Source organism: Protopterus annectens, chromosome 12.part0 (assembly GCF_019279795.1).
Source record: "Protopterus annectens isolate FY-2018-M chromosome 12.part0, PAN1.0, whole genome shotgun sequence".
Classification (NCBI taxonomy): Eukaryota; Metazoa; Chordata; order Ceratodontiformes; family Protopteridae; genus Protopterus; species Protopterus annectens.
The window spans coordinates 904,962,615-904,976,793 of record NC_056746.1 but is presented as its reverse complement, the minus strand read 5'-3'; positions in this window follow the sequence as shown (position 1 = coordinate 904,976,793).

The window sequence follows — 14,179 nt, the reverse complement described above, 5'->3', positions numbered from 1 at the left end:
AAGAATGGCAAAAGTAATGCCAAAACTGATAGATATCGATTAATGTGGTTTTGTGGAGGGTAGACAAACATTTGACAACATCAACAAAACCTGACAAAACCAGAAAAAGACATTACAGTGTTGTGGAACATTTTGAGACATTAATAAAGCTAAAATAAAAGCAATAGTGGTAAACTATGTACCCACAAACGAACTGGTTCAGGAATGCCCATATTTATGGGGACATGATAAAATGAAATCTTTAGGAGTACGGATTAAAAATTATTCTAGTGTGGCAGCTAAGGATATGTGGGAAGAGATTAAACAAAAGATAATACAAAAACTGAGAAAATTGAAACTTTGTTATATGGATATGGATAATAAGATACAAGCAGTTAAAATGTTTTTATTCCCTTTATTCTTATATGCAGGTCAGGCATATTTGTATCAACCAGAGGAGAAGTTGTGGACAGCAATTAATAAAGAGCTGAAGGACTTTATCTGGGATGGGGAGATGGCAAGAGTCAAGTGGAATAAGCTGATTCTTCCAGTAGAACAGGGTAGATTGGGATTACCCAATTTGAAGGGGGTAGTTCAGAGATACACAGTTAAGACTCCTATACATAGCACAAGCAGAAAACTATAATTCAGAGTTGAAAGGGATGATTATGAAACATGGGGGAAGCTCAAGAAACAAGGAGAGACTGGGATTCTGGATGGAGGCCTTTAAGGAGACTAACAATAATCATGCAGAATACTATATCCATAAAGTAGCAGAAAGTATTCTAAGAACTAAACCAACATGGGACTGGAGAAAGGAGATTCTGCCAATAGGGTTGACTGCAATTAGGGATACAGACAACAGGCAAGAGGAGGCTGGAATTTATTGGACAAAACTGGCAAAAGAACCAAGGTATTGGGAGCAAATAACTAGAGAGGGAAAGATAATAGAATGGAAAGACGCCAAGAATTTATTTGGACTGCAGATCAAAGAATGCCTTCTCCATCAGGGATTGATATCAGAGTATATGCAAAGAGAAAGAAATGGGGGGATCCTAAATGATAGACCAGCACTGGTAGAGTTTTTAATAGAATCTAGAACAGAAGCTGCCATTAAAAAAGGAATAATTAGGAATAGAGGGTCAGCCCAGGTTGGACAGTTTGGAGACAAAGCCAGAGAGGCGATATTGCATTGGTTTGGACATGTGCTGAGGAGGGATGCTGGGTATATTGGGAAAAGGATGCTAAGGATGAAGCTGCCAAGTAAGAGGAAAAGAGGAAGGCCTAAGATAAGGTTTATAGATGTGGTGAGAGAGGATATGCAGGTGGTTGGTGTGACAGAGTAAGATGCAGAGGAAAGGAAGAAATGGTAACAGATGATCCACTGTGGTGACCCCTAATAGGAACAGCCAAAATAAAAAGAAGAAAAGAAGAAGAAGTAGAGCATATAAAATATTGCATGATAACTATAAGAATCAATCAGAGGAGATTAGAAAGGATTGGGAAGAGAGACTGGATAAGCAATTCACAAAGAAACAATGGGAGGATATATGTATGTCTCCCAAATAAGCAACAAAATGTAGAAGATTTAGGATTTTCACCTGGAAATGTTTACAGAGATAATTTTATATCCCAAGTAGACACCGGAGAATTTTTCTTCAGCCTGACAGTGAATGTTGGAGGTGTGAAGGGGAAGAAAGGTGTAATTGGGAGCATATTTTCTGGGAGTGTGGTGAGTTAGCAGACTTTAAGTATTCCCTGCAGGATGCACTGTCAGAGATTCTGGGTGGGCAGATTGGTCTGACGAGGGAGATGATTTTTCTGAGCTATGATACAAAATTGGAATTGCCTAGACATGGTAAGGCCTTTGTTGTATCTAATAATGGTGGCTGTCAAAAAAACAATTACTAGAAAATGGATATCAAAATCTAAATGAACTATACTGGAAGTAGTGAATATACTAACAGAGATAAAACAACTGGAAATGAGCTCTTTAGAAAAGGGTAGGAGCACACTACATAGGAAAAGAATTGTGGGAACAATACATACAAGGGAGGAATGAGATCTAAAAATGTGACAGGACTTAAATGAGCTATGTAATGTTTGAGTGAGAAAAATTGGGTAGATTATAAGTGATGTATAATGTTTGCAACTGGGAATGTCAGTATGGTTTGTGATGTAAAATCTTTGCAACTAGGATTGTGTCAGTGTGGTTTGTTTTCATTTATATAAATGTATGATTGCCTATATAGTAAGTAATGGTTTCTTGTTTTAAAAATGCAGAAATTGAATGATTTATGTAATATTGCTTAGGTTATATGATATATAGCAATATATGTGAAGTATAATTTTTGTCATGTTAATATAGTTTGATTACTTTTATATGAATGTAAATTTGCCTACGTCACAAGTGATAATTCAGTAAAGGTGTTTCGAAAAAAAAGATCACCTATTTTGGCTAGTAAAGAGTTGTTCTGTTTTAACAGGAATTCAGTATTCTTCTCCCCTTCACTTAGCCTTCCTTCCATATCATTGAAGGAATATTCAATGCCAGAAATCTGGTTTCTCTGTAACTGCAGAGCTTCATTAATTTGTTTCATTTGTTTGGAACAGGTTTTCTTAAAGTCATCTGTTTTGGTGTCCAGTCTATCTATTTTCAAAGTCAATTCTAGAATATTAGTCAGGAATGACTGAAGCTCTTTTTTGAACGGAGTCTTAAGATGCTACCTTTGTATAACTCATGGTGCTGCAGGATACAGTGAAGAAATTTTCTCTTGCAGATTTTGACAGGAAAATAGTTGAATTTTAAGAATTTTTTTTTATATAATCCTTTAAGACACCAAAGTTTATTGTAATTCACTTAACTGAGTTGTTGGATTATTTAGCACTAAGAATTTCCTGTTAAAAATATATGTAGTAGCAGAGCAGAAGAAAAGTGCTGCTATCCTCGTTTCATCCTGGCCACGCCCCCAAAGCTTTTCTTCTTAAGGTTACACTAAAAATGGCTTATTCCCAGTCCCAGTATCCTGATCAGCAATTCAAATTAACAAACAATGTCTTCTGCATAGCACTGTGATGAACTGTTGAGCTGTCCCAGAGCACGTAAGGGAATATATGCATGCTCATTTAACTCACACCTTTGTACTCTGAAACTGGCAGGAGCTTTTATTCCTGGGTACTGCAGGAAGCCAACTTTGTGCAGCAGGACTGATCCACTTACTGGAACTTCTTCTTCTTCTTCTGGCTTTTCCCAGTTAGGGGTCACCACAGCAGATCAGCTGTCCACTCATGATTGGCAGTGGAGTTTTACGGTGTCAAGTTGCCAGCCCGGCGCCCAACCTTCCCACGGAAGGCACACACATGCACGCACTCACACCTAGGGCCAATTTAGAGTGTCCAATCCACCTACAGCGTGTCATTGGGATGTGGGAGGAAACCGGAGCACCTGGAGGAAACCCACGCGACCACAGGGAGGACATGCAGTCTCCACACAGAAGGCACCCCAGCTGAGGATCGAACCAGAGAACCTCTTGCTGTGAGGTGACAACGTTAACCATTGCACCACCGTGGCCACCCACACCCACTTACTGGAACTGAATATTGATTATTTATCCTTTGTTGACTGGGTTGGTCTCACTATGTTAGTGATCTATTTTCAGGTGAGACCTGAGGTAATATTTATACTGCTATTATACTATATAAAACTGATGAAGCAATAAGGGTGCTACTGAATGCCAATGTTACAAGATCTGAGGGGGCATCTGATAGAAATCTTTACACTGATGGAAGATTTGATGCTTTTCACCAACGGCGACATTGAAAATCTATTATGAAGAGGCCCAGAAAATTGTTAACCTTTGAACAAAGCTGGTTAACAGTCTTAAGTCATTTTTATTTATTCCTATTTAATTGTTTGGTTAACAGTGATTGGTCCTTCAATTTCAAGTTAATTATTTATATAGTGTTTGTGTAGTCAAGTGTGTGGATCTGATGAAGATTTTAAGAAAACGCAACTTTTAATTTACAACGTTGATTTTTGTTGAGTGAATAAACATTTAATTCTTTGGCTCGTTCCCTATTTGGAAGCTATCAGTGAACTTTTGATTTGGTTACAGTGGTATTTTGTTCACTGACATCTCATTTTTGGTTATTGTCTCTTGTGGAGATGGCTGAGCATCCAGGGGTTGAGTCCGAAGATGAATGCAGAGGAAGTGAAAGGGGTGAACTACGAAAAATGATTGGACAGCTTTCGCAGTTAGTGGAACTTTTAACCCCAGACTGCCAATCTATCATCACATTGGTTTTGTGCGTTCAGGAAGCGGCAGAATCCCAGGCGAAGGACATTGCAGGAGCCAGCATTATTTCTAACGCAAATAAAGGTGACTTACAAAAAACTAATACTAAAACTGTTATTGATTTTAATGATATTATCAAAAAGAATTATGATTTTAACAGCAAGGCATTCAAAACTAAAATGAATACTGGAATCCTAACCTACAAAGAAAATTTGGACAGGTTACATGTTTTGTTGGACAAATACAAAAGTATTGATTGTGACAACGCATATTTAAATGAATGCCTTAAACATAAAATTGTCCCTAAAGGTTTAAGAATTTCAAATATCCCAATAGAGTCCAGGACAGCTCTGAATTTCATTTACATTTAATTAAAGTTTTTGATAATTGTGATTAGGAGGTTGTTAAGGCTATAAGGGAGAAATTGTTTTTATTGAAAGAAATGGAAAAGACTAATGAATGCATATTAAATGACCTGTTATTTACAGTGGAGAGTGAGAAAGTTAAATATCATGACATTTTTGATCAAGTAGATAGGAAATGTATTAGTAATGTGATAAGAAAGCAAGATAAATTAGAGAGGGATCTCAAAGAGTATAAGGACGGTACAGCATACCCCAAACCCAGACCTTTTTACAGATTTAGTGAATACGAAACAAGGGAGGATAACAACAGGTTTTTTTCTGATGACAGAACTAGTGTGGTGAACCGGAGTTTGGACAGTCCATTTATCAAAGAGATATCCCTTTAGATCACCCCCACCCTCCTCCCTTACGGAGACTGAACAGGATAAAGAACAAACCACAGGTTTATTACAATTACAATTATGGGGGGAATTTGGGGAGGAAAACATGGTATCAATAGATCAAGAACAGGAAGTTATTACTATTTTGGATAGGGTTTATACCTACAAAGGTTACAAGATTTTTAATTACAGTGGCCTTTCTATCATTGTCCAACATTTTAATTTATTTTCTAAGGGTTTCAAATTCATTCCTATAAGGAAGGTTTATGTGTCTAGGGGCCATAGTAGATTTGAAACTTTTTATTAGGAAAAATAATTTAGCCCTATTTTTTAATAATCAAATGTATGATACCAAACCTTACATACCCTTGAGGAAGAAAGGTATTTTAACCCCCCCCCTTCACCCCCAACTTAAAAATCTAGAAAATATTATGGAAAGGGAAATCAGGAAAGAAATTAGTAACCACAGGATACATTCTAATCTTTCCAAGGATGAAAAAGGCCTACTAGATTCTTTAAAAACTGACCGCTCTTTGAGAATTATGCAACCGGACAAGGGCGGAGGAACTGTTTTAATGGATAGCATTGTATATGAGTCCAAAATGAAAGAAGAGCTTAGTGATATTTCTAAATATGTTTTGGTTTCTATCAACGAGGTTAATATAGCCCATTCTAGAATTCATCTCATGCTTACTTTTGGAAGGCTCCATAAACTTGGATACATTTAATTTTTTAATGAATAAACATCCCAGGGTCTTGTCAGTGTTTGGTATTCCCAAGGTTCACAAGACCCCACTGGATCCTCCACTTAGATTAATTGTTTCTTCCAAAGGTGCAATTACAGCATCTTTAACTAAATTTGTGGATACCAAACTTAAGGATTTATCTTTGAAGGATCCAGCGGTGATAAAAGACTCTTGGGACCTTCTTAGACAGTTAAATCCCAAACTTCATAATGATAGTTTCTTGTTTGTAACCTTGGACATTGTGGATCTTTATGGTAGTGTACCGCATAATACAGGTCTACAATTGCTGGAAGACTCTATGAGTACATTTGGAAATTTTTCTAATAATGATTTCACTAATGTTCTTTTGTTAATGGAGTTAATTCTTAAAAACAACTACATGTATTATGAAGGTGAATTTTACAAGAAGATTAAAGGTGTGGCTGTGGGGGCCAGATGTGCCCCCACATATGCCAATATTATTTTAACTTGGTGGGAGCACTCATATGTGCTTAACAATGAATTTAGTAGTTGTTGGTCCTTATACAAACGTTGTTTGGATGACGTTTGTATTTTGTGGACAGCAAGTCAGGAAACATTTTTTGAGTTCCTGACTTACCTAAAAGGTACAACAGACTTTTTGGATTTTACTTACAATTTTGACTATCAGGAGCTGATTTACCTAGATGTTTGTATTACAAAGGATAATGGCAATTTTTCATCTAGAGTACATAGAAAGAATACTTTCTCAAACTCCTATCTTCATTTCACTAGTGGTCATCCTTTTTTCCAAAAGAAAAACCTTATAAAAGGGCAACTAGTTAGGATTAGTTGTATGACTTCCAATGACAATGATTTTATTGTTGAATGCGGTAGTGGGTGACATGTTTAAAGAAATGGGTTATCCTAATAGTTTAATTCAACAAGTCACTAAAGACATCTTGGAAGGTAGATCCAGTAGATCTGCTCCTATTTTGGGACAGGATGTTTTTATGCCTGCTACTTCATTAGTTTCCAAACAAATTAAATGGAATAATGATTGGGCTGATTCTTATATTTTGGATTTCAATGGAGACTCAGGAGTTATTAGAAATGTTATTAGTAGAGAATGGGAAAAATTCAAAGAAATCTCAGATTTGGAGCCACTTCTCAAAAGTCAGTTAAAATTCACATATAGAAGGGATAGGAACTTCAAAAATCTTTTTGAGTTTAGAAGTGGTTTTGGTTTACAAGGTAATGGTGTAAGGACTGGCACCTTTAAATGTGGTGCATGTTCCCAGTGCACTTTTATACTTAATGCTTCTTCCATAGAAATTTTGAGTAGGAACAGAACTATTAAGAGTAATTGTTATTCCAATTGTAATACAAGTGGTTTGGTATATCTTGCCCTTTGTAAGCAATGTAAATCATTTTACATTGGCAAGACAGAGAGAAAACTCAAAACCCGCATTTATGAACACTTGTACGAGATGAGTAAGGTGAATCCAGACAATGCCCTCTTTTCACATAAGACAGTTTGTCATCAAGCATCATTTATATTTTTTTGTTTTGGAAGTTGTGCCTAAGGAAATAAGAGGGGGTATGTGGGAAGCTAAGTTAGAATATCGTGAGCTCTATTGGCAAATAGTGTTGGATGCTACAAAACAGCCAGGGCTAAATGATATGTTTTCCATTCTGCCTGTATTGAAATTAAGAGCTGCAAAATTGTGATTAGTCCTTAGGTCTCTAGAGGGCAGCAGTTATTATGTCACGTCACCTACTCCTACATAATTATACAAACATTTATACATTTAGTAATTTATATAATTAATTCTTTGTAGTTATGTATAAGATTTTATAAATTACAGTTTACATTTTAATGTACAGTGTATATTTAGGATTTGCTTATTGTGATATTTATATATTTATTCTTTGTATTTTTAGCAAGCTTTGATGTTTTTTACAAAACGTCTTAAGTCATTTTTATTGGTTCCTATTTAATTGTTTGGTCAACAGTGATTGGTCCTTCAATTTCAAGTTAATTATTTAAATGTGTCTGTGTAGTCAAGTGCGTGTATCTGATGAATATTTTACGAAAAAGCAACTTTTAATTTACAGCATTAATTTTTGTTGAGTGAATAAACATTTAATTCTTCGGCTTGTTCCCTAATTGGAAGCTATCAGTGAACTTTCAATTTGGTTACAGTTGTATTTTGTTCGCTGACTACTCATTTTTGGTTAAAAAGCTGGTTATGCAGTTATCAGAATTTTGAACAAACCTCACCTATACCACTAGACTTATTTCAGCTGTAGACCTAATACCCTACTCCTACGATTCATGCTCTGAAATTGTTTCTTCCTAATGTTCTTTGGAAGTTTCAGACAACATTCTCAATGGGCCACACTGTGAGTTCATATTTATCTTCAGCTGGAATGTAAAATCCAGGAAGCCAAGATGAAGTTAGCTATAATATTTCTTGGTATGCATTTTTACAAAGACTTTGACCCCACTGAGTGGTATTTTGCCTTATCAGCCTTATGATCTTTATAGCTTTGGTGATTTTTTCCTGGGCTGGGTGGACTTTTTCTGTCTTAGACCATGAAAATAATAGCTTATTGTATTTATTGTATTCCATTTGTTTTTTACTTTATTTTGTTTACAGTAAGCAAACCAAGCAATAGTATCCCATCTTCAGCCATTGGTTGTTACAGTTGATTTACATTCTATTAATGATCAACAAAAATGCATAGGATATTCAACTAAACTACCAACACATATTAAAATATAACACAGCTAATGTTGAACATAAACAGTATAAGCAGAACCTTAACTCTAGGGATAGTCATCTGGGAGAACATAGCAACAACACAGCTGTTGGCACAGTCCCTCCAAGACCAATCATCTACCACAACATTTCACAAGCAGAGATCACTAAGTGGTGAAAGAAGATCTTTGCCAAGCTATGTACAAAACTATGCAACCTGTGAATTGTGTCTGCATTTTATTTCTTTATATAGGCAGAATAAACATGATGTAGTTTGTAATGAACCCAATATTGCAGGCAGAGCACTCCATAATCTAGGGTCCAAAACAGAAAAAAAAACTTATTCTTACACTTACACAAGGACTGTAATAAAACCTGAGTAAAAAGCTTGCTAAGCTGCAGAGAAATCAGGGTGCATTTTAATGTTCTAGTAGCTCCTTAACAAGACACTGACTCACTTGTGATTGGCTCACAATTAAGTGAAAATATGGGTATGCAAACAAAACAATGAATTATTAAAAATAGAAAAAAAACGATTTTTTGAAGGGGTCATGACCTCTGCACCCCCTGATAAGGGAGGTTACACCACCATCCGCACTACTTATATTTACCAAGTGTGGGGAAAGGGGAAATCCCTGTTATATCACCAAGTCAGCCTTTCAATGAAAAAAAATACAGTGACACACTAATGATCAGCCATATGAGTGTCATTCACTATTTTTTCTGAACAAGTCTGGTTCTCATTCTTGCTAATGAAAGGTAGTGTTTATAATTCAGTGGCCTGCATTTTAACATGAAGGGCTGCGGGGTACCTCTCTGAGTAATGAAATGCCAGTCTGTTTTAGCCATTGTTATAGCTTTGGAGGTTACTTGGCCATAAATCTGCAGATTTTATTCACTTGTCCTTTGAATTTGTGGAAATCGGGATGCCGCAGTGGTACGGCAGTAGCATTGTTACCTCACAGCAAGAGGTACTCCCGTTCAATTCTCGGCTGGGCTTGGGAGTGCCTTCTGTGTAGAGTCTGCATGTCCTCCCCACGGTTGGGTAGCGTTCGAAAGACATGCGTGCATAAATGGGCATGCCTTCGTTGAAGATTGGGCGTTGAGCTGGCACCTTGGCATTTCATAAAAATCTACTGCCAATCATTAGCAAACCGGAGTTCCGCTGTGGCGACCCCTTACTGGGAAAAGCCGAAAGACAAACAACAACAACTAAGGGAGTTAGCAGTGGCTGTAGGAGGAGAATATCTCAAATTTTGGTATTAGACACCCATGCCCAGTGGTAGCTTAACTTCCTTAATGAGTAGATGGTAAGTTTAAATGACAGCCTAGAAGTCCTTTCATTTAGATGAGAACCTTGTAAATATGTGCAGAAAAAAAAGAAAGTTTAGGGTCAAGCCATACTTTCATGTATTAGAACTGTATGACTGATTCAAAAAGTCTACCATTCGGCATGGCATAGCAGTGACCCTGTAAAAGTCCCAAAAAGCATGGTCTGTTGTTATTTTTTTTTATTTTTTATTTTTGAAATGCATGTTCATATCCCTTGGACTGAATCACTGGTAGATCTTTAGTAGGTCCTGGCCTGACAGCTGCAGAATGATCAGAGGATCAGATGGCCATATCACTAGTGCAGACAATTCTTGGAAAGAATACTGTCTAAACAAACAGAGTGTATTAATAAAATAGTGAAAAGAAGTGGTCCCAGCACTGATTTGGCCACAAAACTGATTGTTGTGTAATATGACTGGTCACAGTAGCTGCAAAATCATGTTACTATCCACTGCTTTCTAACTGAGTTTTTATTTATATTGACACTACTTTCTCCAAGATTTTACTGAGTAGAGAAAGCATCAAAATTTTTGATATGAGATATTCATGGCTGTAGCACAAGGTTTGGTTAGTCATATAGCTGTGGATGCCTTCCAGAGTTGTAGGAAGGAGCCAGCACTGACAGAGAGGCCAATAATACTATGGACAGGTTTCCATATTTGTCAAGTGTTTTAATGAAATTTAGGAAGAGAAAACCTAAATTAGCTTTTCTATAAACTGGAAGACTGTTCAGTAACCTGCTCACTTGTTGTAAGTATACTTGGTAAAAGAGAAAACTGAGAGTGAAGCCAACAGGTTCACTGGCTGAGAGGTCAGTGGGCTGGCTAACATTTCAATAACTCTGTCAAGGTGAGGAGAGTAAAATCAGGAAATGTTTCTGCTACTGAGGTGGGCAAAGTAATCTGCTTATTATTTGTGAATTACCCTAACGTTCCTAGTAGGACATACCTAGCATATTACTTGTTATATCTCCAAACAACTCAGGCCACAAACCTGTCTGATTTGTGAAAGTTTAATTCCTGCGCACCTCAACTTTGCTGTATGTTGTTTAGTTATATTTCATGGCTCTTCTTAAAAGACCGATAAATAATCTTCTAGTAAAATTATTTATTTTGTGCCAAGAGGTTCTTAGGTCTCATTTTAGGAAGAAAGCATTATCTTTGCTTAGCAGTCTTTATTTATCTGTATCTAATGGAGCAGAACTCCAGGCAGTCGGAATGGTTGTTTACTGAAGAATAGATATTTTTTTCACCAACTAATGCATATTTTATTTCAGCAGTTATCCATGGTAAAGCATTGTCTTTGTTCTTCTTCTTCTTCTTTTGGCTTTTTCCCGGTTAGGGGTCGCCACAGCGGATCACCTTGTCCGCACATTGAATGGCAGTGGAGTTTTACGGTGTCGAGTTGCCAGCCCGGCGCCCAACCTTCCACAGAAGGCACACTCACACGCACACCTAGGGCCAATTTAGAGTGTTCAATCCACCTGCAGCATGTCTTTGGGATGTGGGAGGAAACCGGAGCACCCGGAGGAAACCCACGCGACCACAGGGAGGACATGCAGACTCCGCACAGAAGGCACCCCAGCCGAGGATCGAACCGGAGAACCTCTTGCTGTGAGGCAGCAAAGCTAACCACTGCACCACTGTGGCCGCCCAAAGCATTGTCTTTGTTACCAGTCTTTATTTATCTGTATCTAATGGATCAGAACTCCAGGCAGCCGGTATGGTTGCTTACCGAAGAATAGGAATTTTTTTCAGCAACTTATGCATATTTTATCTCACCAGTTATTCATGGTGCAGGATTGCCTTTTATTCACATGATTACCTTGGGATAATATTTTCACTGTAAAGACAGGAAGATAATATTTTTTTTTTTTTGCAAGGCAGTCACATTCCTTTTTAGATGTGGCACATGTCCAGTCCAAGGTTACATGCCCTTTTTTTAGTGGGAGTTGATGGGTCTTCTAGAAAGACTGAGAAGATTTTATTGACCAAGTTGTGTTATATCTTCTGCCACAAAAGCAGATTAGTGTTCACTAAAGAGAAAAGTATTACTAGTGCAATACTGGTAAGCACCCAGTGCAACACACAGCAGTTGTTAGCAAAAGGGTTAGGTTTTCTAAGAGTAGTGATACAGCAGAGAGTCGATTATCCAAAGTAATTGGGACCTAGCGTAGTTCAGGTAATCAAACTCTTCAGATAATCAAACATATAATTGAACTGGATAAAAAACTTCTAAAAGTGTTTTTTCTGCATGCAGGGAATATACTTTTCAACCATTCAGTGATTCCAGTGGATAATAAAGAATATTTTTTACACACAAGTGGGTTACAAGCTCAAAACACACACACAAGCGAATATGTATAATGTTTGCATATTCAGACTTTCTGATTTTTCCTACCTGAAAACTTTAGAAGACTGTGTTCGGTTAATTGACATTTTGGATAATCTACATTCGGATAATCGACTCTCTATTGTAGTATGGAAAAATGTTAACCCATCTACGCATTAATCTAAGGAGCTCTCGTATTGGTCACATTGAGTATTGAAGTCTCAACAGAAGATGGGATTTTGCCTACTTATGCAGAGTGCCATGTTGTGAAGTATGTCTATTATTTCTGAGATAGAGAGAGACAGTGGCTGGAGGGAGGGTGGTAGACAAATCCTATAGCAAGCCATAAAACAACATATAGAACCAAATATGAAATAACAGACTGAGGGAAGACTGAAACAGTCTTGTTTCAAAGCTGCATATTGTCATTCTACTTATTTCATTTATAAGCTGTATATATCGTGTAAAATGCAGGCTGTGAAAAAACAGATGTTAGAATCAAAACTACAGCGGTAAATATTAGCAATCTCATATTGCAGATGATACCACCCTGATGGCTGAACACAATAAAGAGCTGGAAGAGTCTGTTAATATGAGTGAAAGTAGAAATCACAAAAGCTGGGTTGTTGCTGCTCAGTATAAAAAAAATAATGTTATGGTTTTCCTAGTAAAAACATGTGGCTGGACACTGAACTATAAGTAAGGCTGGGCACAGGAAAAGTCATTGTTCTTAAACTGTGATGTTGAGAAAAATGTTTTAGAATTCTATGGACTGCAAGGTCAAATGAGTCAATAATAAAGAAAATTAACCAGACTGCTCACTGGAATGTCTGATACTGAAATTTTAACTCTAGTACTTTGCCCATATAATATAAAGGCAGAATTAATTAGCAAAGATACTAACACTGTGAAAATATTAAAGACAAAATGGGAAGGGGAAAGCAGAGGCTAAGATGGACAAACAACATTACTGAAGCCATTAATAAGAATTTGCAAGAATTAAAGAAGTAGTTGTTGACAGACATGTCTGGTATGCTAAAGGCCTTAAGATATCAAAGAGTCAGATTTGACTAAATGACTAAACACCAACACATGAGGTACCCAGGGATTAAACATTCACAAATCACACGTTTGTGCTTTGAGTTGTTTGGGGATGTAGCGAGTAATATGCTATGTGTGTGCCTGGATACTAAAGTTCAAATCCCACCACTTATTCTAGTATTTGGCTTTGAAACGATTGCCAAACATGATCAACTGGGGTGGGGGGGGGGGTGTTAGAACATTTCTATATTTCATTCAGGACTCAGTAATACCTTGAAATATTGATTCATATAGTGTTCCAGAGTTTGAGGAAATCTGAGTTATTTTGAAGGCTGCCTGCATGTAGGGATTTAATTTGTAGCTGTTTATTGCTTACAAATGTGATCCGTACTGAGCAGAGGTTTAGTTAGTCATCTTCGGCTAGCATATGTGTTGTAAATGCCAGTTACATGATGCTGGCGAATTTAGGAATAGTCTGTCCATCAGTGGATATTGTGCACCTTTTTGGTATGACTGAGAGAGTCAAATTTGAATGGATCAAACAATCAGTTAGATCAGGGCAAATATAAATCTGAATGTTTCATATATCTGCGATAGGAAATGGTTTAAAACTTGGTGGGTGAGCAGACTGCTTAGAACTGTTTTCTACTGCTACAGATTTGCCCAGCGTGGAAAACTGTTTTATTTTAAGATGACAACAAGCCAGTAAAGCTAAATCAATGGCATGTCTGAGGCTTACTCACTGTGGGTAGCTGACAGATCATGATATTTAACACATTCTGTCTTGACAGCAGATCAGATAACAGTTGCATCTCACCAGACAGTCTTTTGGGTTTTATCCCAAGAGGTGGTCAGGTTAGGTCAGCTTTTCTTTTGAGGATGTATCAGACAGATAGTACCTCTTAATGGAACATTTCACCTATTAATCACTGAGGCTGAACTCAACGAAGACTCAGTTTACTAAGTTAAACCACTCAAGATTCAACC